We start from the raw sequence: 27884 nt of genomic DNA, 5'->3' as shown, positions 1-27884 counted from the left end.
TTAAGGTTATTGCAATAATATAGTCTTTATTTCCACATGCTCCTACATAAAAGGTCAATTTATTTGGTTGTACATAAGTCAATACGAACTCAAATGTTAATCAAAAAGATAACTAATTCAAAACGTTAAATCAACAAGTCATCAAATTAAAACAAAACTAGGCGGATCACATCAAAAGACAAATCAAAGTCATCAAAATCAAGAGAAATGAAAAATAGAAGAATACTGTTCAGGTGAAATTTAAAACAGTATTTTCTGTTTGTTTATTTGTGAATGGATCACACCAGTTACAGTTTTGGGGTTGATGCTTGAGTGGTTGATCTAGTGGAGTGGTTGACGATCTGTCTGTCCTTGTGCTGGAGGAGGGGAAGGATCTGGGCTGGCAGTTGCTGGGTGGGTTGGCAATTGTGATTGGTCATGCTGTGTCGAGGGTTGGTGCTGGTGTTGGAGCTGGAACCGAGTCTGGGGTTGATCATTTGGTTGTTAGGTGGTTCTTGGCTGTCCATGGGTCTTGACCTGCCTCCCAATTGACTGCCTGGTGGCCCCCTGCACTGACTCGGTGGTGGCATGAAGGGTGATTGAAGGAGTGAAGGCGGTTCAGAGGGTCCGTGTGGTCTGGACTGAGGCTGGCTGGCTGCTGTGCGGGATCAGGGGCTGTGGGGGTTAGAGTGGGGGGGTCAAGGACAGTAAGAATCAGGGAGGATGGATCTTGTCAAGTAAGGGCTAGGGTGGAGGGATCAGGGTTGGTAAAAGAGTGCAGGGGAAATAGGGAGTGGTATTGGGACATGTTTTGGATCTGGAGATGGCGCGAACTGAAAGCGCGAACCATCGCATTTATCCTTGGCAAGAGGACTGGGAATATGGCAGAATACAAACAGTGTAGTTATTACCTCCGCAAGGCAATCAAACAGGCAAAACGTCACTATAGAGACAAAGTGGAGTCGAAATTCAACAGCTTAGACACGAGACGTATGTGCCAGGGTCTACAGACAATCAAGGAGGACAAAAGGGAAACCAGCCACGTCGCAGACACCGACGTCTTGCTTCCGGACAAGCGAAATACCTTCTTCGCCCGCTTTGAGGAAAACACAGTGTCACCGACGCGGCCCGCTACCAAGGACTTTGGGCTCTCCTTCTCCGTGGCCGACGTGAGTATGTCATTTAAGCGTGTTAACCCTCGCAAGGCTGCTGGCCCAGACGGCATCCCTAGCTGTGTCCTCAGAGCATGCGCAGACCAGCAGCTGGCAGATGTGTTTACGGATATATTCAATCTCTCCCTATCTCAGTCTGTTGTCCCCACATGCTTCAAGATGGCCACCATTGTTCCTGTACCCAAGAAAGCAAAGGTAACTGAACTAAAGGACTATTGCCAAATAGCACTCACTTCTGTCATCATTAACTGCTTTGAGAGACTAGTCAAGGATCATATCACCTCTACCTTACCTGTCACCCTAGACCCACTTAAATTTGCTTACCGCCCCAATATCTCCACAGATGATGCAATCGCCATCACGTTGCACATTGCCCTATCACATCTAGACAAGAGGAATACCTATGTAAGAATGCTGTTCATCGACTATAGCTCAGCATTCAACACCATAGTACCCTCCAAGCTCATCATTAAGCTTGAGGCCCTGGGTCTGAACCCCGCCCTGTGCAACTGGGACCTGGAGTTCCTGACCAGCTGCCCCCAGGTGGTGAAGGTAGAAAACAACACCTCCACTTCACTGATCCTCAACACTGGGGCCCCACAAGGGTGCGTGCTCAGTCCCCTCCTGTACTCCCTGTTCACCCATGACTGCGTGGCCAAGCACGCCTCCAACTCAATCATCAAGTTTGGGGATGACACAACAGTAGTAGGCTTGATTACCAACAATGATGAGAAAGCCTACAGGGAGGAGGTGAGGGCTCTGGGAGTGTGGTGCCAGGAAAATAACCTCTCACTCAATGTCAACAAAGAAAAGGAGATGATTGTGGACTTCAGGAAACAGCAGAGGGAGCACCCCCCCTAGACACATCGATGGGACCGCAGTGGAGAAGGTGGAAAGCTTCAAGTTCCTCGGCGTACATATCACAGACAAACTGAAATGGTCCACCCACACAGACAGTGTGGTGAAGAAGACGCAACAGCTGAAGAAATTTGGCTTGGCACCTAAAACCCTCACAAACTTTTACAGATGCACAATTGAGAGCATCCTGTTGGGCTGTATCACCGCCTGATATGGCAACTGCACCGCCCGCAACCGCAGGGCTCTCCAGAGGCTGGTGTGGTCTGCCCAACGCATCACAGGGGCAAACTACCTGCCCTCCAGGACACCTACAGATCTCGATGTCACAGGAAGGCCAAAAAGATAATCAAGGACAACAACCACCCGAGGCACTGCCTGTTCATCCCACTATCAACCAGAAGGCGAGGTCAGTACAGGTGCATCAAAGCTGGGACCGAGAGACTGAAAAACAGCTTCCATCTCAAGGTCATCAGACTGTTAAATAGCCATCACTAGCACATTAGAGGCTGCTGCCTATATACATAGACTTGAAATCACTGGCCACTTTAAGAAATGGAACACTAGTCACATGAATAATGTTTACATATCTTGCATTACTCATCTCGTATGTATATACTGTATTCTATTCTATCCCACTGTATCTTAGTCTATGCCGCTCTGACATTGCATGTCAATATATTTTCATATTCTTAATTCCATTCCTTTACTTTGATTTGCGTGTATTGGGTAGATGTTGGGAACTTGTTCGATATTACTTGTTAGATATTACTGCACTGTCGGAGCTAGAAACACAAGCATTTTTTTACACCCGCAATAACATCTGCTAAACACGTGTATGTGACCAATAAATTTGATTTGATTTTGAAACTGACTGTTTGAACTGTTCACGCTCCATGAATTGATGAGGAATTGAAAATTGTATGGTTGACAAAGATGGGGAAAAGGGAGTGGCTAATAAGTCTGGCAGCACATCTGACTGGCTGTTGACTAAACTCAACAAAAAGAAGAATAAACTGTATTATGAAGCCAAAATCAATGATATAAAGAATGATGGAAAAAAACATTGGAGTGCTTTAAATGAAATTATGGGCAGAAAGACAAATTCAACTCCATCCTTCATCAAATCAGATGGCAAAGTGGGCAAAGTGGGCAAAGCTAGGCAGGAAATGCCAACAACGAACAGTGAGCCATCGTATCCATGCATAAAATGCTAATAATGAAAGAAAAGCATTGCAGGTTTGAATTTTGTAAAGTTCCTGTGGGAGAGGTGGAAAAATGATTGTTATCGATCAATAATTACAAACTTCCTGGCATTGACAACTTAGATGGAAAGTGACTCTATAGCCACGCCTATCTGTCATTTCTTTAATCTGAGCCTAAAGGAAAGTCTTTGTCCTCAGGCCTGGAGGGAAGCCAAAGTAATTACGTACCCAAGAGTGGTAAAGCGGCCTTTACTGGTTCTAACAGCAGATCCATAAGCTTGCTGCCAACTTCTAGCAAACTGTTGGAATTTTTTTTGACAAAATACAATGCTATTTCTCTAAACAAATTAACAACAGACTTTCAGCATATTTATAGAGAAGGGCACTCAACATGTACTGCACTGACAAAAATTACTGGTTGAAATAAATTGATAATAAGACAATTGTGGGAGCAGCACTGTTAGATTTCAGTGCAGCCTTTGATATTATTGACCCATAACCTGTTCTTGAAAAAATGTATGTGTTATGGCTTTTCAACCTCTGCCATATTGTGGATTCAGAGCTGTCTATCTAATAGAACTCAAGGGGTTTTCTTTAATGGAAGCATATCTAATGTCAAACATGTAAAGTGTGGTGTACCACAGGGCAGCTCTCTAGGGCCTCTTTTCTTTTCTGTTTTTCCCAATGACCTGCCACTGGCATTAAACAAAGCATGTGTGTCCACGTATGCTGATGATTCAACCAAATCACCATCAGCAACCACAGCTAATGAAGACACTGAAACCCTTAACAAAGAGTTGCAGTCTGTTTTGGAATGGATGGCCAGTAATTAACTGGTAATGAACATCTCTAAAACTAAGAGCATTGTATTTGGTACAAATCATTCCTTAAGTTCTAGACTTCAGCTGAATATGGTAATGAATGGTGTGGATGTTGAACAAGTTGAGGAGACTAAATTACTTGGCGTTACCTTGGATTGTTAACTGTCATGGTCAAAACATAATTTACATTAAATGGCTGTAAATATGGGGAGAGGTCTGTCCGTAATAAAGAGATGCTCTGCTTTTTGACACCACACTCCAAAAATCAAGTCCTGCAGAATCTAATTTTGTCTTATCTTGATTATTGTCCAGCCGTGTGGTTGAGTGCTGCAAGGAAAGCCCTAGTTAAGCTGCAGCTGGCCCAGAACAGAGTGGCACATCTTGCTACTCATTGTAATCAGAGGGCTGATATAATATAAATACTATGTCTCGCTTAGTTAAGAGTTGTGGAGAGACTGACTGCATCACTTCTTCTTTTTATAAGAAACATTAATGTGTTGAAAATCCCAAATTGTTTGCATAGTCAACTTACACTCAGCTCTGACTCACACAATTACCCCACCAGACATGCCACCAGGGGTCTTTTCACAGTCCCCAAACCCAGAACAAATTCAAGAAAGTGTACAGTATTATAAAGAGCCATTATTGCATTGATCTCCGTTCCATCTAAATGAACAGAAAACATGGTTTCAAAAAACAGATAAAGCAACACCTCACGGCACAGTGGCTTTCCTCTATATGACATAGATCATTTTTGTGTATGTATTGATATGTAGGCTATGTGTGCCTTTTGCAAAAATAAATATAAATATTTATGTAGTTCTTTCCTTGAGCTGTTGTCTATTAATGTCTATTAATCTCTATTATGGCATGTTTCATGTTTTGTGTGGACCCCAGGAAGGGTGCTGCTTTTGCAACAGCTAATGGGGATCCTAATAAAATACCAAAATACCAAAGACCAGGCCCACAGTCCCAGCACCAGGCCCAGTACCAACCCCTGGTTTCCAGCGCTTGTACCGGCACAATTTCCAACCCACCCCCAGGTTTTCATCCTGGTCCCAGCCCCAACACCAGCACCAACCCTGGACACAGCACCGACAAAACACAACTGCCACATTCATCCAGCAACTGTCAGCTCAGACCCCCCCCCAACACAACAACACAAACCACTCCACCAGACCAACCATGACTGACTGACTAACTAACTAACTATCAAATTAACAGACTAATGATTATTAAATGTTATTTGATTGAATGCATTTGTTTTTTTTGGTATTAGTTTTTTAATTTTCTTTTTATTAACTTAAGTTGGATTGATTAGTTGTTTGAATCGTTTATTATTTTGATTGTTTTTTAATTATGTAATTCATTTTGGAATAACCAAATAATTTGACAAAAAATTCAACTGTTTATGACAATACATTAAATATATTATAAAGCCTTACTTTGATGGCCGTGTTCTACCCCCAACACAGTAGTGTTAAGAACCTGTTGGTTTACAAACCACATCGGGTCTGCAAATTACATTATGCTGGCTTACAAAGTGATATGTAGTTCCTACTAGAATCTAGCCAGAGTTAGGACAGCCAACAGTTGGAATTTTTATTGACCTGCATCATGCATGTGACATGACTGTTAGAAATATTGATTAAAGGAGACTACCCAAACCATTTAAACTGGAACAACCATTTGAGTAATGAGTGCAATAAATCTAACTAACTGATTGGATCAGTTTTGAAACTGATCTTTGTGTAGCATAATATTAATCAATCAATAAATGTACATGCAAAAACATAGGTATTAAATACAATCGCAAAAAAAATCTAGCTTTAGTAACGCATGCTGGGAAATAAGATAATTTCGTGCTATAAATTCTCAGACAACCCAAAGATTCCTTGATGCCCTTCCAGACTCCCTCTGCCTACCCAAGGACGTCAGAGGACAAAAATCAGTTAACCACCTAACCGAGGAACTCAATTTAACCTTGCGCAATACCCTAGATGCAGTTGCACCCCTAAAAATTAAAAACATCTGTCATAAGAAACTAGCTCCCTGGTATACAGAAAATACACGAGCTCTGAAGCAAGCTTCCAGAAAATTGGAACGGAAATGGCGCCACACCAAACTGGAAGTCTTCCGACTAGCTTGGAAAGACAGTACCGTGCAGTATCGAAGAGCCCTCACTGCTGCTCGATCATCCTATTTTTCCAACTTAATTGAGGAAAATAAGAACAATCCGAAATTTATTTTTGATACTGTCGCAAAGCTAACTAAAAAGCAGCATTCGCAAATGGAGTATGGCTTTCACTTCAGCAGTAATACATTTATGAACTTCTTTGAGGAAAAGATCACGATCATTAGAAAGCAAATTACGGACTCCTCTTTAAATCTGGGTATTCCTCCAAAGCTCCATTGTCCTGAGTCTGCACAACTCTGCCAGGACCTTGGCTCAAGGGAGATACTAAAGTGTTTTAGTACTATATCTCTTGACACAATGATGAAAATAATCATGGCCTCCAAACCCTCAAGCTGCATACTGGACCCTATTCCAACTAAACTACTGAAAGAGCTGCTTCCTGTGCTTGGCCCTCCTATGTTGAACATAATAAACGGCTCTCTATCCACCGGATGTGTTCCAAGCTCACTAAAAGTGGCAGTAATAAAGCCTCTCTTGAAAAAGCCGAATCTTGACCCAGAAATTATAAAAAACTATCGGCCTATATCGAATCTTCCATTCCTCTCAAAAATTTTAGAAAAAGCTGTTGCACAGCAACTCACTGCCTTCCTGAAGACAAACAATGTATACGAAACGCTTCAGTCTGGTTTTAGACCCCATCATAGCACTGAGACTGCACTTGTGAAGGTGGTAAATGACCTTTTAATGACGTCAGACCGAGGCTCTGCATCTGTCCTCGTGCTCCTAGATCTTAGTGCCGCTTTTGATACCATCGATCACCACATTCTTTTGGAGAGATTGGAAACCCAAATTGGTCTACATGGACAAGTTCTGGCCTGATTTAGATCTTATCTGTCGGAAAGATATCAGTTTGTCTCTGTGAATGGTTTGTCCTCTGACAAATCAATTGTACATTTCGGTGTTCCTCAAGGTTCCATTTAGGACCACTATTGTTTTCACTTGATATTTTACCTCTTGGGGATGTCATTCGAAAACATAATGTTAAATTTCACTGCTATGCGGATGACACACAGCTGTACATTTCAATGAAACATGGTGAAGCTCCAAAATTGCCCTCGCGAGAAGCCTGTGTTTCAGACATAAGGAAGTGGATGGCTGCAAACTTTCTACTTTTAAACTCGGACAAAACAGAGATGCTTGTTCTAGGTCCCAAGAAACAAAGAGATCTTCTGTTGAATCTGACAATTAATCTGGATGGTTGTACAGTCGTCTCAAATAAAACTGTGAAGGACCTCGGTGTTACTCTGGACCCTGATCTCTCTTTTGAAGAACATATCAAGACTGTTTCAAGGACAGCTTTTTTCCATCTACGTAACATTGCAAAAATCAGAAACTTTCTGTCCAAAAATGACGCAGAAAAATTAATCCATGCTTTTGTTACTTCTAGGCTGGACTACTGCAATGCTCTACTTTCCGGATAAAGCACTAAACAAACTTCAGTTAGGGCTAAATACGGCTGCTAGAATCCTGACTAGAACCAAAAAATTTGATCATATTACTCCAGTGCTAGCCTCCCTACACTGGCTTCCTGTTAAGGCAAGGGCTGATTCAAGGTTTTACTGCTAACCTACAAAGCATTACATGGGCTTGCTCCTACCTATCTTTCCGATTTGGTCCTGCCGTACATACCTATACGTACGCTATGATCACAAGACGCAGGCCTCCTAATTGTCCCTAGAATTTCTAAGCAAACGGCTGGAGGTAGGGTTTTCTCCTATAGAGCTCCATTTTTATGGAATAGTCTGCCTACCCATGTGAGAGACGCAGACTCAGTCTCAACTTTTAAGTCTTTACTGAAGACTTATCTCTTCAGTAGGTCCTATGATTAAGTGTAGTCTGGCCCAGGAGTGTGAAGGTGAACGGAAAGGCTGGAGCAACGAACCGCCCTTGCTGTCTCTGCCTTGCCGGTTCCCCTCTTTCCACTGGGATTCTCTGCCTCTAACCCTATTACAGGGGCTGAGTCACTGACTTACTGGTGTTCTTCCATGCCGTCCATGGGAGGGGTGCGTCACTTGAGTGGGTTGAGTCACTGACGTGGTCTTCCTGTCTGGGTTGGCGCCCCCCCTTGGGTTGTGCCATGGCGGAGATTTTTGTGGGCTATACTCGGCCTTGTCTTCGGACGGTAAGTTGGTGGTTGTAGACATCCCTCTAGTGGTGTGGGGGCTGTGCTTTGGCAAAGTGGGTGGGGTTATATCCTGCCTGTTTGGCCCTGTCCGGGGGTATCATCGGATGGGGCCACAGTGTCTTCTGATCCCTCCTGTCTCAGCCTCCAGTATTTATGCTGCAGTAGTTTATGTGCCGGGGGGTTAGGGTCAGTCTGTTTCATCTGGAGTATTCTCTTGTCTTATCCGGTGTCCTGTGTGAATTTAAATATGCTCTCTCTAATTCTCTCTCTCTTTCTCTCTTTCTTTCTTTCTCTCGGAGGACCTGAGCCCTAGGACCATGCCTCGGGACTACCCGGCATGATGACTCCTTGCTGTCCCCAGTCCACCTGGCCATGCTGCTGCTCCAGTTTCAACTGTTCTGCCTGCGGCTACGGAACCCTGACCTGTTCACCGGACGTGCTTGTTGCACCCTCGGCAACTACAATGATTATTATTATTTGACCATGCTGGTCATTTATGAACATTTTAACATCTTGACCATGTTCTGTTATAATATCCACCCGGCACAGCCAGAAGAGGACTGGCCACCCCTCATAGCCTGGTTCCTCTCTAGGTTTCTTCCTAGGTTTTTGGCCTTTCTAGGGAGTTTTTCCTAGGGAGTTTTTCCTAGCCACCGTGCGTCTTTCACATGCATTGCTTGCTGTTTGGGGTTTTAGGCTGGGTTTCTGTACAGCACTTTGAGATTTCAGCTGATATACGAAGGGCTATATAAATAAATTTGATTTGATTGATTTGATTGATAATTATGGGTGTCGTTTTGATGGAACGTTTCACTGTCCACAGAGTAAAACTGACACAATCACACTCTCACACTCAATACTGGTTATTAACACCAACACCCAGGTTATTGTACACCACTGAGAGTTAATGTAACTCCTGAATCAACACTAGAAATACTACACTGAAAAATGTACACTAAGTAACACTAACCAATTTGTTGTGCACTTGTTAAACTCTCTCTGTATAACTGACTTACAGGTAAGGTAAAGTTTAAGCTTCTCAACAGAGATTTACAATAATGTATGTTCCTTCCTTTATAGAATGGAGGAGGATTATCCGTATTGAATAATACCGAGCAGGGCCTGTTCCAGGCATAAGTGGCACAAGCGACTGTTTATTATAATTATAATTTTTTTAGGTACTAATTCGGGCTCTCAACTTACTGTAGAGAGTTACAATAGTAGAATATATGGCAAAATGTGTAGAATTGCAGGAAATTAGATAAAAGTTTGCAAAAATGTATCTTCGACTTATGGCAGCATGTTAGCTGTAAAACTACACATTTTTCTCTTTGCCCCATGGCAAATGTGTAGAATTGCAACAAACTTGCTTTGAAACTGCATCATTTTCTCTGCGTCTCATGAGAAAATGTGTAGTATTGCAAATTAACTCTAAAACTTAAAAAAAAAAATCTCCGCCATCAAGAGGGGGGCCACTAACATGTTTTACCTGTAAGGTGAGGGGTCCCCCAACAAAATTTTGCTTAGGGCCCCCAAAAGGATAGGGCCGGCCCTGATACTGAGCCATGGTGTAAGAGTCTCAGCCTAAGACCTCACCTCCAGTGTCCTCGTCTAACATCAATGCAACGGTCATAGATAAGTGTGTGGTCTAGTCTGGATTTGAGATGAGGGACAAATATAAGGTTAATAGGTCTTATATCATTAGGGGAAATGTGATTGTCCCTGTTACTCATGGATCAAATGTAATACAACAAACATAGAACATTCACATAAGTTTGAAGCATTACACATTGACGTAGTGGTAGTGAAAATAGACAGTGGCTGCGGTTCCAAAGGTAAGCGTGCTGTTCTGCCGCCTGTCCCGCCCCCCTGGAAGCCTCTTCTCCAGCGCCAAAAAATCTGTATCAAGTTCTGCGCATGTGTTTCTTTACCTCTACACACAAATGTTTGTGGTAACCCTTCCTTCACTTTCTCACTGTCAATTGTGAATAATAATTTTTCAAGTTTTACGAGTGAAACGTTTATACAGCATCTGCATGCCAACCATTTGATCTCAAACTGTAGCATATCTGTGTTTTGTTTCAATCAAAGCAAATATTTTGCCTTATGGCGGGCCATGTTGAGTTTTGGCCGCATGAGAGGAAAATGGGGGGTTGCATTCACATGTGCTTGCACGTGTGTGTGCACGTTTGTGTGTCTATGCAATTGCATTGGGGGATATGCATACTGTATTTGTTAATGAATGTTCGTCATTCAGCATCTCAGACAATGGAACTCAGTTTGACTTCTGTGGTGCCTCGATAGAAAAACAGAGATGTCGTAAACAATAGAAACAGAGAGAGAGAGAAAAAGAGAGATGATAGATGCCAGACAGCTAAGTTATGCATGTGGCGTGATTAACCAATCAAGTATTTTAATTGAATGCTGCGTGTTAATGACTGTCTGTCTGAGAGGAACAGATATGGCCCATGGGTAGGAGAGGGGACACTCCTTCTAAAACTCAGTTAATCACATAGTTAAAGACATGCCCCGGACCTTTGGCGCTACTAAGTATTTTTTAAAGGCTGGATGTGTCAATGTGTAGTTCATACATGCATAATCTATGAGCAGAATTACTGTTTTACCTCAAATTTCCATGAACTCCCTTGTCTGAAAGCAACTGTTTTTCTGGAAGCTATGCTGTGCCATTTTCCCTACATTTTCCCCCATGTGGTCCAGTCCCCGAGCAATTCGAGTTCTAGCCAATGATCTTCAGCCTCTCGCCATTTGAGTGATAGCAAGACGCACACACAGTGCCCTCCATCATTCTTAAATGGAAGAAGTTTGTAACCACCAAGACTCTTCCTAGAGCTGGCCGCCCGGCCAAACTGAGCAATCAGGAGAGAAGGGCCTTGGTCAGGGAGGTGAACAAGAACCAGATGGTCACTCTGACAGAGCTCTAGAGTTCCTCTGTGGAGATGGGAGAACCTTCCAGAAGGAAAACCATCTCTGCAGCACTCCACCAATCAGGCATTTATGAAAGAGTGACCCGACGGAAGCCACTCTTCAGTAAAAGGCACATGACAGCCCGCTTGGTTTGCCAATAGGCACCTAAAGGACTCTCAGACCATGAGAAATCAGATTCTCTGTTCTGATGAAACCAAGATTGAACACTTTGGCCTGAATGCCAAGCGTCATGTCTGGAGGAAAACTGGCACCATCCCTACGGTGAAGCATGGTGGTGGCAGCATCATGCTGTGGGGATGTTTTTCAGCGGCAGGGACTGGGAGACTAGGAGACTAGTCAGGATCGAGGCAAAGATGAACGGAACATCATCTGCTGGACTGTTCATTAATCACGGTACTCCGTTTTTGTTTATTTTTTGTTTATCTTTCGGCCCCAGCCTTGAACTGGGCCTGTTTGTAGTTAACTGACCGTCTCTGCCCATTCATCGCCATTTTACCTGTTGTTGTTGTCTTAGCTGATTAGCTGTTGTTGTCTTACCCGTTGTTGTCTTAGCTAGCTCTCCAAATTACCACCTGTGATTGCTTTATGCCTCGCTTTATGTCTCTCTCAAATGTCAATATGCCTTGTATATTGTTGTTTAGGATAGTTATCATTGTTTTAGTTTACTGCGGAGCCCCTAGTCCCACTCAACATGCCTCAGATACCTCCCTTGTCCCACCTCCCACACATACGGTGACCTCACCCAGCATAACTAGTACGTCCAGAGATGCATCCTCTATTATCATCACAAAATGCCTGGGTTTACCTCCACTGTACCCGCACCCCACCAGAGGGGAGAGATATATCTTTAGACTATTGTCTGTACATATTGGTCCTAGCATTGTTGCTTCTGTCTGTAATAGTATGGGTTTATTCTTCTACGTTGTCACAACGTCTGTACATTATGCCCTGAATCTATTCTACCACGCCAAGAAATCTGCTCCTTTTATTCTCTGTCCCCAACGCACTAGACGACCAGTTTTGATAGCCTTTAGCCGTACCCTCATCCTACTCCTCCTCTGTTCCTTGAGTGATGTGGAGGTTAACCCAGGCCCTGCATGTCCCCAGGCACTCTCATTTGTTGACTTCTGTAACCATGCATGGTTTCATGCATGTTAACATCAGAAGCCTCCTCAAGTTTTTTTGACTAAGCACACTCCGCCAAACCTGATGTCCTTGCCGTGTCCGAATCCTGGCTTAGGAAGGCCACCAAAAATTCTGTGATTTCCATCCCCAACTACAACATTTTCCATCAAGCTAGAACTGCCAAAGTGGGAGGAGTTGCAATCTACTGCAGAGATAGCTTGCAAAGTTCTGTCATACTTTCCAGGTCTATGCCCAAACAGTTCAAGCTTCTAATTGAAAAAATGAATCTCTCCAGAAATAAGTCTCTCACTGTTGGCGCCGGTTATAGACCCCCCTCAGCTCCCAGCTGTGCCCTGGACACCATATGTGAATTGATTGCCCCTCATCTATCTTCAGAGTTTGTTCTGTTAGGTGACCTAAACTGGGATATGCTTAAGACCGCGGCAGTCCTACAATCTAAGATAGATGCCCTCAATCTCACACAAATTATCAAGGAACCCACCAGGTACAACCCCAAATCCGTAAACATGAGCACCCTCATAGACATTATCCTGACCAACTTGCCCTCCAAATACACCTCTGCTGTTTTCAATCAGGATCTCAGCTATCACTGCCTCATTGGCTGCATCCGCTATGGGTCCGCGGTCAAATGACCACCCCTCATCATTATCAAACGTTCCCTAAAACACTTCTGCGAGCAGGCCTTTCTAATCGACCTGCCCGGGAATCCTGGAAGGATATTGACCTCATCCCGTCAGTCGAGGATGCAATTAAATAAGCATGCCCCTTTCAAAAAATGCAGAACTAAGAACAGATATAGCCCTTGGTTCCCTCCAGACCTGACTGCCCTCGACCAGCACAAAAACATCCTGTGGCGGACTGCAATAGCATCGAATAGTCCCCGCGATATGCAACTGGTCAGGGAAGTCAGGAACCAATCCACGCAGTCGGTCAGGAAAGCAAAGGCTAGCTTTTTCAAACAGAAATTTGCATCCTGTAGCTCTAACTCCAAAACGTTTTTGGACACTGTAAAGTCCATGGAGAACAAGATCACCTCCTCCCAGCTGCCCACTGCACTGAGGCTGGGTAACACTGTCACCACCGATAAATCCACGATAATCGAGAATTTCAATAATCATTTCTCTACCGCTAGCCATGCTTTCCTCCTGGCTACCCCAACCCCAGCCAACAGCTCCGCACCCTCACTCCAGTGTTAATTTACTAAATTGTAATTACTTGTTCCTATGGCCTATTTATTGCCTTTCCTCCTCACGCCATTTGCACACACTGTATATAGACTTTCTTTTTTCTATTGTGTTATTGACTGTACGCTTGTTTATTCCATGTGTAACTCTGTGTTGTTGTTTGTGTCGCACTGCTTTGCTTTATATTGGCCAGGTCGCAGTTGTAAATGAGAACTTGTTCTCAACTAGCCTACCTGGTTAAATAAAGGTGAAATTAAAAAAAATAAAAAAAGAGAGAGATCCTTGATGAAAACCTGCTCCAGAGTGCTCAGGACCTTAGACTGGGGCGCAGGTTCACCTTCCAACAGGACAACCACCCTAAACACACAGCCAAGACAATGCAGGAATGGCTTTGGGACAAGTCTGGCTCAGCCAGAACCCAGACTTGAACCTGATCGAACATCTTTGGAGAGACCTGAAAATAGCTGTGCAGCAACGCTCCCCATCCAACCTGACAGAGCTTGAGAGGATCTGCAGAGAAGAATGGGAGAAACTCCCCAAATACTGGTTTGCCAAGCTTGTAGCGTCATACCCAAGAAGACTCAAGGCTGTAATCGCTGTCAAAGGTGCTTCAACAAGTACTGAGTTAAGGGTCTGAATACTTAGGTAAATGTGATATTTCTGTTTTTATTTTTAATAAATTATCAAAAATGTCTAAAAACCTATTTTTGCTTTGTCATTATGGGGAATTGTGTGTAGATTGATGAGGGGGGAAAAAACTATTTAATACATTTTACAATAAGGCTGTAACCTAACAAATTTGAAAAAAGTCAAAGGGTCTGAATACGTTCCAAAGGCACTGTATGTGACTTAGTACGCAATTTTCGGCGACTACTTTTGATCTCTTTAATGGACTTTGCTGAGTTTCTGGGTGTGCAATGCAATTATGCTCTGCATTTGCCTATGTAACAGTGGATTCATTAGTGTGTTATTGACTTATCTGATGCATCTCTGCAATTAAACCACATGAGGAGAGAAAGGGGCTGATTCCCTCTCTCAGACAGTAGCCATCTATTCCATTAGAATCAGTTGCTCTCTAAGGGTAGACATCTGCATTGGGGAGTTCATCCCCTACACCATTTACATGTAATACCATACAATATGATGTTTTTGTAGTCCATTTCCATGGACAGTGTGTTCATACATTTATGATACAATTCCATATTTGTCATCTTCTTTCATATCATGTTTTTACATTTTTTATATATACATTATTCAATAACACAATGGTCCTGACATTATGTTATTTAGAAATATATGCATTATTCAATACCACAATGCCCCTGGCATTATGTTACCTTATGCCAAAGCATTGGCACGGCGCCTTGTGTGAATGGAGGCTGTGAAGACAGAGATTCTAAAAACATTTTGTGGGATTAAAGGGATATTTTGGGCAATTGTCTCTTTATCTACTTCCTCAGAGCCAGATGAACTCATGGATACCATTTTTATGTCTCTGCGTGCAGTTTTAAGGAAGTTACTAACTAGCGTTAGCGCAATGCCATCGTATGGGCCCCAGCGGTGGACCTCATTGAGCAAGTCTCCACTCTCTCTTTGCTTTTGCTCTGCTGGCGAAGGTTGTGTTTCACATGTGTTTTTGACTGTGGGTTCTAGTGCTAGCTGGTTTAGAGTTGGCTAGTTGGGCTCTGGCTTGCTACTTTGCCGACCGTGTTGGTTTCTGTGTGGATTTATCTGTTTTATTGGATCTAAATTGCTCTCATGCAGCTGTCCAATGGCTCCTCTCTGTTCCTCCTGTTTACGCTCTGCCCTGGAATAATATGGTTTCTCTCTCCCTGTTATTTCCAGACAAAATACTACTCCCCCCGTGATCGTTGCCGCCTGAATAATAAATATCGTCTCTCCTGTGATGTACTTATCCCTGCCCAATCATCATGCATCCTACGTAGACGCTGCTACCTGCGTCGTGGCTCATATCGCAACTGGTCTGTCAACTATACTACTGGTAGCAACATTAACTCTCTCTGGTCTCACTCTGGCCCTGCTCCCAATCCATAATCTCTTACTGTAAACCATGACTGCCTACACCCCTTTCAATAAACCACTATCCATAAACTCCCCCCTCCTCAACACTCGATCAATGAACAACAAAGCCCCCATGTTCAATTATCTAATATCTGAACAACAAGATAGACTTCCTCCTCCTAACTGAAACTTGGCAACAACCTGGTGATTTATATTCTCTTAACCAAGCTACTCCCGCTGATTATGGCTACCTGTGTCACCCCCGCTCCACTGGCCGTGGTGGCAGCCTCACTGTACTGTATAACTCCAAAATCTAAACAACTGAACTCTCTCCCTACTGTCTCCTCATTTGAATACATTGCCTACAAATCATCTTGCTCCATGACCACTATCCTTGTGTACCGTCCTCCTAAAGCTATTGAATCATTCCTGTCTGAACTATCTCAACTACTCACCATTGCTGTCCCACTCTCCCCCTGCTTACTGTTGCTTGGCAATATTAATATTCATGTTGACTCATCAAACTCAAAACTTGACTCTCATTGCTGTTTGGGACTGTTTCGATATTAACCAACATGGCAATTTTCCAACTCACATCGAGGGACACATACTTGACCTTGTATGCTCTGTTGGCCTCAACCTAACTCATGTTTTCCCTACCCTGTTCCCACTGTCTGACCACGGTCACGCCCCAACTCATCTGATGAACTAGCTGCCCAACTAACTGCTCTATCTGTCTCCCTCAACTCTCTGGCCCCTCTCCAAACTAAACCTGTCTCCTTCTCCTTCCACTGGTTTACCCCTGAGCTCAGTGCTGCAAGTTCCACCTACTTCTCCAACATCATCAACAGCTCCAATAAGAACTTCCAGTCAGCAAACTACTTTAGCCAATTGACGACACCCTCTCTACTTCCTCCACTGAACTCTGGAACTCCTTCCTTCAGTTTTTCAAGGATGAGATCACCAAAATAAACTCATTATTGACTGACCAAGCTCCCAACCGTCACCCTTGAAACCGGTCTCTATATTTCTACCTCTCAGACCTTCTTCTCCTCTACCAACCCACACGCGCAATCCCATACACTGATGCATCAACTCTTTCTCTTCCACCGCTCTCTTAATTCATGTGTTTGTTCAGTCTGATGTATTGTTTTGACTTCTGTTTTTTTCTACAGTTGTAAAGCGACTTTAGGTCCTTGAAAAACGCTATAATTCCCATATATTATTATTATTATCATCATCATGTAAACTAGCCTACTCGCACAGCCTACACGCTGTATCTGTGAGCTGTTGGCTAGAGTGCATGTGCCAAGACCAGTGTAGGCACATTTGCTATTTAATGCAACAGTTTTTGGCAAAACTATTGGTAGAGTTGAAAATGCAATGGAAACACATTGAACTATAGATTTTCATTTGGTAAATAAAAACTAATGCGAAAAAGTACATTTTGTGTGCACTACTTCATCATGAACTGTTTTTTTCTGAAACAAGTCAGTTTGGTGGAAACACCACTGGTGGGAAAATGTGCATATTTCCTTTATTGCCAGTTGAGAATATCTGCATGAAAATCTGTCGCCAGTTGGATGGAAACCTAGCTATAGAGACATAAAAATAGTATCCACAAGTTCATCTGACTCTGGGGAAGTAGATAAAGGACCTCATTGCCAAAATCCCAAAGTATCCCTTTAATGTCTCATGTTTTCAACTGCAATAAAGTTGTTATTAGTCCGGCTACATTTTATTGAACGGCCCATGTTGTTCAGGCCCACGATGAGACAGTGATGATATTTATTAGGAGTGTAGCAGGCTGGAGAGAGTGGAACCTGGGGAGGCATGTGAAGAAACATGAGAGAGAGGGAAAGAGAGAGAGAGAATGTTGTTGTTATTCTGTTGTTTAATGTCTGTCTTGTGCATAGCAGTCAGGTGAATCCGCCAACGAGGGAAAGTCCTGTATCCCAGGATGCCTTGGTTTTCAAACATCTAACCTCAGAGGATCAGACTAACCATCAGCTGTTTTCACCTACACGGAAATATTCCACAGGGATGCTGGCCCATGTTGACGCCAATGCGTCCAACAGTTGTGTCAAGTTGGCTGGATTTCCTTTGGGTGGTGGACCATTCTTGATACACACAGGAAACTGTTGAGCGGGAAAAACCCAGCAGCATTGCAGTTCTTGACACAGTCAAACCTGTGTGCCTGGCACCTACTACCATACCCCTTTCAAAGGCACTTAAAGATTTTGTCTTGCCGTTTCACCCTCTGAATGGCACAGATACACAATCCATATCTCAATTGTCTCAAGGCTTGAAAATCCTTCTTTAACCTGTCTCCTCCCTTGTTCCACCACCTCTGAGTGAGAGTAGAGGCACTCTCATACCCCTGGTTAGGCATCACTACAGACCCTGGTTCGATTCCAGGCTGTATCAAAACCGGCCGTGATTGGGAGTCCCATAGAGGGGCATCGTCCAGGTTAGGGTTTGGCTGGGGTAGGCCGTCATTATAAATAAGAATTTGTTCTTAACTGACTTGCCTAGCTAAATAAAGGTTAAATGAAAATAAATAAATAAACATAAGCAAACGTGTGTACATTACACACCTTAAGTAAAAAACAAATGGATTTCACGTGAACATGTGATCACGTAATGTTAATGTGATAACGTGACAATGTGAATCAACATTTGAAAACATAAAACTTCATGTGACCACATGTGAGAACATGATCTTGTGAAATTAATTTGAAATAAATGTGACAACATTGGGATGCAGAATTTCAACATGTGATAACATGAAACTGCACAACAACATTTGAGCACATGAAAACATGATCTTGTGAAAACAATGTGACAACATGGGAATACATATTTTTACATTTGATGCCATGAAATTACATATGACAACATTTGAGCACATGTAAAAGCCCAGGTGCCAAATGTAATTTAGAATATTTTACCTTAAAAGGCATAATTGACATTAATTCAAATTAAACAGTCATGTCCCTCTGCAGGTTTTGTTCCAGGGATGTCCCCAATTACGTTTTTAGGACGTTCTCTGAACATTGTGTCATGGTCACCTGGAGGTTTTTGTCTAGTTGAGGTGAAAATGATGTAAATCTACAAGTTCTGTATTTTTACAGCTAAATTAAGGTGTTGATGGATAGTATGCAGCTGTATTCTGATTACTCAGGACTCAACTTCCCTTTGGATTTGAACTGACAACCTCTTTCTTGCTAGCCACCTGAACTTCTTGCTGTGACACCAAGTCTGTGGTCATAATGGAGATTCGCTGTATATACAGTACCAGTCAAAAGTTTGAACACACCTACTCATTCAAGGGTTTTTCTTTATTTTTACTATTTTTTACATTGTAGAATAATAGTGAATACATCAACACTATGAAATAACACATATTGGAATAATGTAGTCACCAAAAAAGTGTTAAACAAATCAAAATATATTTTCTATATTCTATTTGAGATTATTTTCTATTTGAAATTCTTCAAATAGCCACCCTTTGCCTTGATGACAGCTTTGCACACTCTTGGCATTCTCTCAACCAGCTTCATGAGGTAGTTACCTGGAAAGCATTTCAATTAACAGGTGTGCCTTCTTAAAAGTGAATTTGTGGAATGTCTTTGCTTCTTAATGCATTTGAGCCAATCAGTTGTGTTGTGACAAGGTAGGGGTGATATACAGAATATAGCGCTATTTGGTAAAAGACCAAGTCTATATTATGGCATGAACAGCTCAAATAAGCAAAGAGAAACAACAGTCCATCATTACTTTAAGACATGAAGGTCAGTCAATCTGGAAAATGTCAAGAACTTTGAACGTTTCTTCAAGTGCAGTCGCATAAACCATCAAGTGCTATGATGAAACTGGCTCCCATGAGGACCGCCACAGGAAAGGAAGACCCAGAGTTACCTCTGCTGCAGAGGATAAGTTTATTTGAGTTACCAGCCTCAGAAATTGCAGCTCAAATAAAGGCTTGACAGAGTTCAAGTAACAGACACAGCTCAACATCAACTGTTCAGAGGAGACTGCGTGAATCAGGCCTTCATGGCCGAATTGCTGCAAAGAAACAACTACTAAAGGACACCAATAATAAGAAGAGACTTGCTTGGGCCAAGATACACGAGCAATGGGCATTAGACCGGTGGAAATTTGTCCTTTGGTCTGGAGTCCAAATTGGAGATTTTTGGTTCCAACCGCCATGTCTTTGTGAGACGCAGAGTGGTTGAATATATATATATATTTTTTTGTTTACCGTTATTTTACCAGGTAGGTTGACTGAGAACGCATTCTCAAAGATGATCTCCTCCTGTGTGTTTCCCACCGTAAAGCATGGAAGAGGAGGTGTTATGGTGTGGGGGTGCTTTGCTGGTGACACTGTCAGTGATTTATTTATTTAGAATTCAAGGCACAGTTAACCTCTACGGGCTAGGGGGCAGTATTGAGAATTTTGGAAAAAATATGTGCCCATTTTTAACTGCCACCTACACCAACTCAGAAGCTAGGATATGCATATTATTACCAGATTTGGATAGAAAACACTCTGAATTTTCTAAAACTGTTTGAATGGTGTCTGTAAGTATAACACAACTCATATGGCAGGCAAAAACCTGAGAAAACCTGAGAGAAAAAAAGAATTTTGTGGCTGTACTATTTTTTTTGAGTCATTGTTGATTCATTTCGCAACTCCTACGGCTTCCACTAGATGTCAGCGATCTTTATAAAGTTGTTTGAAGCGTCTATGATTAACAGAGATCGAATAAGAATGCAGGGAAGTTGACGTCCCTGGGATGTCGTCACTTCCATTATTGCCTGCACCTGCGCAATCGAGACACGAGACATTTTTCAAAAACGTTTTTCTAGACATAGGAGAGGTTGGGTTGAAACATTACTGATGTTTCACGTTAAAAATGGCTCTAAAGATTGATGCTAAACAACGTTTGACATGTTTGAACGAACGTAAATAGATTATTTTCGTAACTTTTTTAACTTTTCGCCGTGACTTCACACCCCCCGCGCTACTTTTTAGTAGCCACCAAAGCGCTAACAACATGGAACAACTTGGAGTTATTTGGACATCAATTATGAACTTTGTCAAAAGAAACCACATTTGTTGTGGACCTGGGATTCCTGGAAGTGCCAATGGATGAAGATAATCAAAGGTAAGGGATTATTGACAATAGTATTATTGATATTACATGGTTACAAGATGATGCTAACCTATATAGCCTAGCCTATTGTTCTTAGCACAGCACCCAGTTTATTGCAACTTGTGATTTCCCAGTAAAGTTATTTTGAAATCTGGCAATACAGTAGCATTTACGAAATGTTAAACTATAATTATTTGAATGACAATATTATAATTTACCAATGTTTTCGAATAGTAATTTTGAAAATTGTAACGTTGTTCACTGGAAGCATTTCAGAGAAGAAAAAAATCTGAATTTCACCGCTACTGTAAAATGCTGTTTTTGGATATAAATATGAACTTGATGGAACAAAAAATGCATGTATTGTATAACATAATGTCCTAGGAGTGTCATCTGATGGAGATTGTCAAAGGTTGGTGCATAATTTTAGCTGGTTTCTGCTTTTGGTGACACCTGACCTTGAATTGAAAATGGATGTTTGTACTTTTGTGGCTATGTACTGTCCTAACATAATCTAACTTTATGCTTTTGCCGTAAAGCCTCTTTGAAAATCGAACAATGTGGTTAGATTAAGGAGATGTTTATCTTTTAAATGGTGTAAAATAGTTGATTGTTTGAGAAATTGAAATTATTAGATTTTTGATGTTTTGAATTTCCAGCCTTGCTAGCAATCCCGTCTCAGGGTTCATTGCTAAACCAGCATGGCTACCACAGCATTCTGCAGCGATACGCCATCCCATCTGGTTTGGGCTTAATGGGACTATTATTTGTTTTTCAACAGGACAATGACCCAACACGTCTCCAGGCTGTGTAAGGGCTATTTTACCAAGAAGGAGCGTGATGAAGTGCTGTATCAGATGACCTGGCCTCCACAATCCCACGACCTCAACAAATTGAGGTGGTTTGTGATAAGTCGGACCGCAGAGTGAAGGAAAAGCAACCAACACGTTTTCAGCACATGTGGGAATTCCTTCAAGACTGTTGGAAAAGCATTCCAGGTGAAGCTGGTTGAGAGAAGGCCAAGTGTGCAAAGCTGTTATCAAGGCAAAGGGTGGCTATTTGAATAATCTGAAATATAAAATACATTTTGATTTGTTTAACACTTTTTGGTTATTACATGATTCCATATGTGTTATTTCATAGTTTTGATGTCTTCACTATTATTCTACCATGTCGAAAATAGAAAAATAAAGAAAAACCCTTGAATGAGTAGGTGTTCTAAAACTTTTGACAGGAAGTGTAGGCTAATCCATATTTTCCGCTGGCTGCCCCACCACCACCACCACAGAAAGCACTGAGCTAGGCTGAAACACCTGCATTTTTCAGCTGCCTTACTCAAGAAAGCAAAAAAGAGACCATGTTTGTATGCGGCTTTATTAACTTTTTACATTGTTTACAAACTGATATGTGACACGTATTAATGCCAAAATAACATGCAAACATTTTTTGGGCTAAAAATGGGGGGCTAGAAACAGGTGGGGCTCTGAAAATCATCCTATTTAATCATTTAATATATATTTAACATGTGATAAGACCACACAGAGGCCCAGAGATAATTACAGACACCTGTGATAAATGAAGTAACCAAAAGGACCACTAGATGTCTTGTGATAGATTACATTAAATCCTTAAAAGATACCGACATTCTTGTAGTTTACTGGTATACTTTTAAAAGTTTCCATTGCAACCCTAGTTAGGGTATACTACTGTGTTGTTCCCTGGTTTACAAAAAGTTCAAAGGTACACTTCACAAGTACATATATGAACTCACATGGTACAGTTCAGTACCTTGTAGGTATAATGGGATATTCTTTTACCTAATATTTTTAATATAAGGTACAATAATCACTACTCTTTGATAGGTGTGTAATGTACTGATAGGGTTCATTAGTATATTTGGGTGTGTGGTCAAACGTGCATATTTGTGCCAACCGTCCATGGAAGTGTTATAGCAGTTTAAGTGTTTGATGGATATGCCAATGCAAAATGAGCTCCTCTATTGATGCTGTCTGTTTTATAAACTTTGTCAAAGAATGGTTCAGTAGTGAGTTGTACTGTAAAGACATTGCTGTGCATTTTCCAATTATTTAATGCAATTTCATAACTGGAAACTACTTGTCAGTCATTTACTGTCAAAACTGTGCAAGTAGCCTACAGGGTACTTGATGCCACTAGCAATCCTTGGCAGTAGCAATGTTATCTTTGATACCGGAGCTACAATGCACGCGTCGAAATTGCTAAGCAGTTTACTTTGAAACAGTGTGCTGATGCCTGTATCCCTTAATCAGAAGCATGTGATCAATGACGTCCAAAGCTTCATTTTGTCAAACAATCACCTGATTGGTTTGGTATTGGCTAGAAGACAAAAAGGAGAGTATTCAGACCACTTCACCTTTTACACATTTTGTTATGTTACAGCCTTATTCTAAAATGAATTACAAATATACACTACCGTTCAAAAGTCACTTGTTTTTGAAAGAAAAGCACACAAGTCTGTTTCTCAAACTAGACACTCTAATGTACTTGTCCTCTTGCTCAGTTGTGCACTGGGGCCTCCCACTCCTCTTTCTATTCTGGTAAGAGACAGTTTGCACTGTTCTGTGAAGGGAGTAGTACACAGCATTGTACCAGATCTTCAGTTTCTTGGCAATTTCTCACATGGAATAGACTTTATATCTCAGAACAAGAATCGACTGAGGAGTTTCAGAAGAAAGTTATTTGTTTCTGGCCATTTTAAGCCTGTAATCAAACCCACAAATGCTGATGCTTCAGATATTCAACTAGTCTAAAAAGGTCAGTTTTGTTGCTTCTTTAACCAGAACAACTGTTTTCAGCTGTGCTAACATTGTTGCAAAAGGGTTTCTAATGATTAATTAGCCTTTTAAAATGATACACTTGGATAAGCTAACACAACGTGCCATTGGAACACAGGAGTGATGGTTGCTGATAATGGGCCTCTGTACGCCTATGTAGATATTCTATAAAAAATCTGCCGTTTCCAGCTACTGTCACGTCCTGACCAGTAAAGGGGTCATTTGTAATTGTAGTATGGTCAGGGCGTGGCAGGGGGTGTTTGTTTTGTGTGTTTTGGGGTTTTTTGGTTCTAGGGGATTTTGGTTCTAGTTTTCTATTTCTATGTTTTTTTTTCTTGTGTGGCCAGGTATGGCTTCCAATCAGAGGCAGGTGTCTTTCGTAGTCTCTGATTGGAAGCCATACTTAGGCAGCCTGTTTTTTCCTGTGTTTTTGTGGGTGGTTATTTTCTGTATAGCCTGTGTGCCTTATGGAACTGTTTCGTCGTCTGTTTATTTTGTTTTGAGTGTTCTTTTCTAAATAAAGAAGAAAGATGAGCACTATACCCGCTGCATTTTGTTCACCGTTCATCGACGCCTGTGACAGCTACAATAGTCATTTACAACATTAACAATGTATTTCTGATCAATTTGATGTTATTTTAATGGACAAAAAGTTTGCTTTTCTTTCAAAAACAAGGACATTTCTAAGTGACCCCAAACTTTTGAACGGTAGTGTAGATATCTCATCAATGTACACATAATATCCCATAACGACAAAGCGAAAACAGGAAAACTATTTTTGGGGGCAAATGTATTAAAAATAAAAACAGAAATAGCTTATTTACATAAGTATGCAAACTGTTTGCTATGAGACTAAAAATTGAGCTCAGGTGCATCCTGTTTCCATTGATCATCCTTGAGATGTTTCTACAACTTGATTGGAGTCCACCTGCGGTACATTTAATTGATTGGACATGATTTTGAAAGGCACGCGCCTGTCTATATAAGGTCCCACAGTTGACAGTGCATGTCAGAGCGAAAAACAAAACCCGATGGTCAATCTGACCAAGATCCAGAGTTCCTCTGTGGGGATGGGAGAACCTTCCAGAAGGAAAACCATCTCTGCAGCACTCCACCAATCAGGCCTTTATGGTAGAGTGGCCAGACGGTAGCCACTCCTCAATAAAAGGCACATGACATCCCGCTTGGAGTTTGCCAAAAGGGACCTAAAGACTCAAACCATGAGAAGCAAGATTCTCTGGTCTGATGAAACCAAGATTGAACTCTTTGGCCTGAATGCCAAGCATAACGTCTGGAGGAAACCTGGCAAATCAAATCAAATTCAAAACAAATGTTATTTGTCACATTCACATGGTTAGCAGATGTTAATGCGAGTGTAGCGAAATGCTTGTGCTTCTAGTTCCGACCATGCAGTAATATCTAACAAGTAATCTAACCTAACAATTTCACAACAACTACCTTATACACACAAGTGTAAAGGAATGAATAAGAATATGTACATAAAAATATATGAATGAGTGATGGCCGAACGGCATAGGCAAGATGCAGTAGATGGTATAGAGTACAGTATATACATATGAGATGAGTAATGTAGGGTATGTAAACATTATATAAAGTGGCATTGTTTAAAGTGGCTAGTGATACATTTATTACATCAAGATGACAAGATGCAGTAGATGGTATAGAGTACAGTATATACATATGAGATGAGTAATGTAGGGTATGTAAACATTATATAAAGTGCCATTGTTTAAAGTGGCTAGTGATACATTTATTACATCAATTTTTCCATTATTAAAGTGGCTAGAGTTGAGTCAGTATGTTGGCAGCAGCCACTCAATGTTAGTGATGGCTGTTTAACAGTCTGATTGTCTTGAGATAGAACTGTTTTTCAGTCTCTCGGTCCCAGCTTTGATGCACCTGTACTGACCTCGCCTTCTGGATGATAGTGGGGTGAACAGGCAGTGGCTCGGGTGGTTGTTGTCCTTGATGATCTTTTTGGCCTTCCTGTGACATCGGTTGGTGTAGGTGTCTTGGAGGGCAGGTAATTTGCCCCGGTGATGCGTTGTCCAGACCTCACTACCCTCTGGAGAGCCTTGCGGTTATGGGCGGAGCAGTTGCCGTACCAGGCGGTGATACAGCCCGACAGGGTGCTCTTGATTGTGCATCTGTAAAAGTTTGTGAGTGTTTTTGGTGACAAGCCGAATTTCTTCAGCCTCCTGAGGTTGAAGAGGTGCTGCTGTGCCTTCTTCACCACGCTGTCTGTGTGGGTGGACCATTTCAATTTGTCCGTGATGTGTACGCCGAGGAACTTAAAACTTTCCACCCTCTCCACTACTGTCCCGTCAATGTGGATAGGGGGCTGCTCCCTCTGCTGTTTCCTGAAGTCCACGATCATCTCCTTCGTTTTGATGACATTGAGTGTGAGGTTATTTTCCTGATACCACACTCCGAGGGCCCTCACCTCCTCCCTGTAGGCCGTCTCGTCATTGTTGGTAATCAAGCCTACCACTGTAGTGTCGTCTGCAAACTTGATGATTGAGTTGGAGGCGTGCATGGCCACGCAGTCGTGGGTGAACAGGGAGTACAGGAGAGGGCTGAGAACGCACCCTTGTGGGGCCCCGGTGTTGAGGAACAGCGTGGTGGAGATGTTGTTACCTACCTTCATCACCTGGGGGCGGCCCGTCAGGAAGTCCAGGACCCAGTTGCACAGGGCGGGGTCGAGACCCAGGGTCTCGAGCTTAATGACGAGTTTGGAGGGTACTATGGTGTTAAATGCTGAGCTGTAATCGATGAACACCATTCTTACATAGGTATTCCTCTTGTCCAGATGGGTTAGGGCAGTGTGCAGTGTGATTGCGATTGCGTCGTCTGTGGACCTATTGGGGCGGTAAGCAAATTGGAGTGGGTCTAGTGTGTCAGGCAGGGTGGATGTGATATGGTCCTTGACCTGTATCTCAAAGCACTTCATGATGACGGAAGTGAGTGCTACGGGGCGGTAGTCATTTAGCTCAGTTACCTTAGCTTTCTTGGGCACCATGTCTATGTCATGCTGTGGGGAAGTTTTATGTGGCAGGGACTATTTCCAAATGTACTGTACACTTCCGTTGTTGTCAGTTGAGTGCACAATGATTGACTTGATTCTGGGGAACTTTTAGCAAAGTGCAGAAATGTATTATTGCCATTAAATCGGTGGCCGATCTCTGTCATGGCCACAGACCTGTGGCAAAACATGAAATTCAGGTTGCTGTCATCTATGAGGTTGTGAGTTCAAATAGCAGATGTGGTTGCGTTCCAAGTGTGCTAACAAAAGTTGAGAGCAATTCCTTTTAAGTTACAGTCAATTCAGAAAATCAACCAAATTCCAAATGTTCCATTATTGAAAATAAATGAATTAGAATTTCTGTGTACTTTCTGAATACAGTTCGTTGTTGTATGTACAGTTCAGATGCAAAAATATATTCAATATTGTTTACATTATTCTTTCCGTAACTCAGTACCCAGTAACTTACTATAAAATTACAGGAACATTTATTTTACAGTTTGTGCCATAAGCACATCTAAAGTAATCTATAAGTTTAAATGCAATTGCAAATGAGGCATGCCAAGTTAATTTGCAGGACGGGCCAGAAAATACCCAAGTGCCTTGTGATTGACAGTAAATATATAGAAAAAAACACATATACCGTATTCTATTACTGTAGACATGTACAGTATAATGACTAAAATTGACAACAAAATTGACAGCAATGACTAACAGTGTAGTTTCATGTTATCACATGTGTAACTACTGTACATGATTGCACATGTGGAAAATCACATGAATTTCACCTGTGAAATCATCTGAAAACTTTTCTTTGGAACACATTGCGTGGCATTTCACATGTAAATACGTGTTTTTGGAACACTTCACGTGACATTTCACATGTGAAAACGTTATGTGATCATGTGAAATATCATCACATGTGAAGTGTTCTAAAAACACATGGTTACACATGATTTCACATGTGCAAAACATATGATTTTCTACATGTGAAATCATGTAGTTTTTCAGAAAGGGCTCTCCGGTTAAGACCTCTGTCTCTCCTCTGTACTCTGTCTCCATCTCTATTTCTCCCCTATAACCCTCACCATGTCTCTCTCCTTTAACTGTATGCTTTCCACTTACCAATTCCAAATGGTACATCCATCCGACCATCCTTCCATCTGTCCCTCCATCCGTCCCTCCATCCGTCCCTCCATCGGTCCGTTGTGGTTCTA

At 41.9% G+C, this 27884-nt stretch overlaps 1 long non-coding RNA gene across 1 annotated transcript; it reads right to left on the bottom strand.

Annotated features, from left to right (window-relative positions):
• On the bottom strand, nucleotides 1-27844 carry LOC115155833 (uncharacterized). Its single transcript, XR_003868142.1, has 2 exons — nucleotides 27793-27844; nucleotides 1-654 (listed from the first exon to the last, which is right to left on the bottom strand). It is a non-coding gene; the product is annotated as an uncharacterized LOC115155833 (long non-coding RNA).
• Between the last annotated feature and the right edge of the window lie 40 nt (nucleotides 27845-27884).

This window comes from Salmo trutta, chromosome 20 (genome assembly GCF_901001165.1).
Source record: "Salmo trutta chromosome 20, fSalTru1.1, whole genome shotgun sequence".
NCBI lineage: Eukaryota > Metazoa > Chordata > Actinopteri > Salmoniformes > Salmonidae > Salmo > Salmo trutta.
The sequence above is the reverse complement of the archived record's forward strand: the minus strand, read 5'-3'. Positions and strand labels throughout refer to the sequence as shown.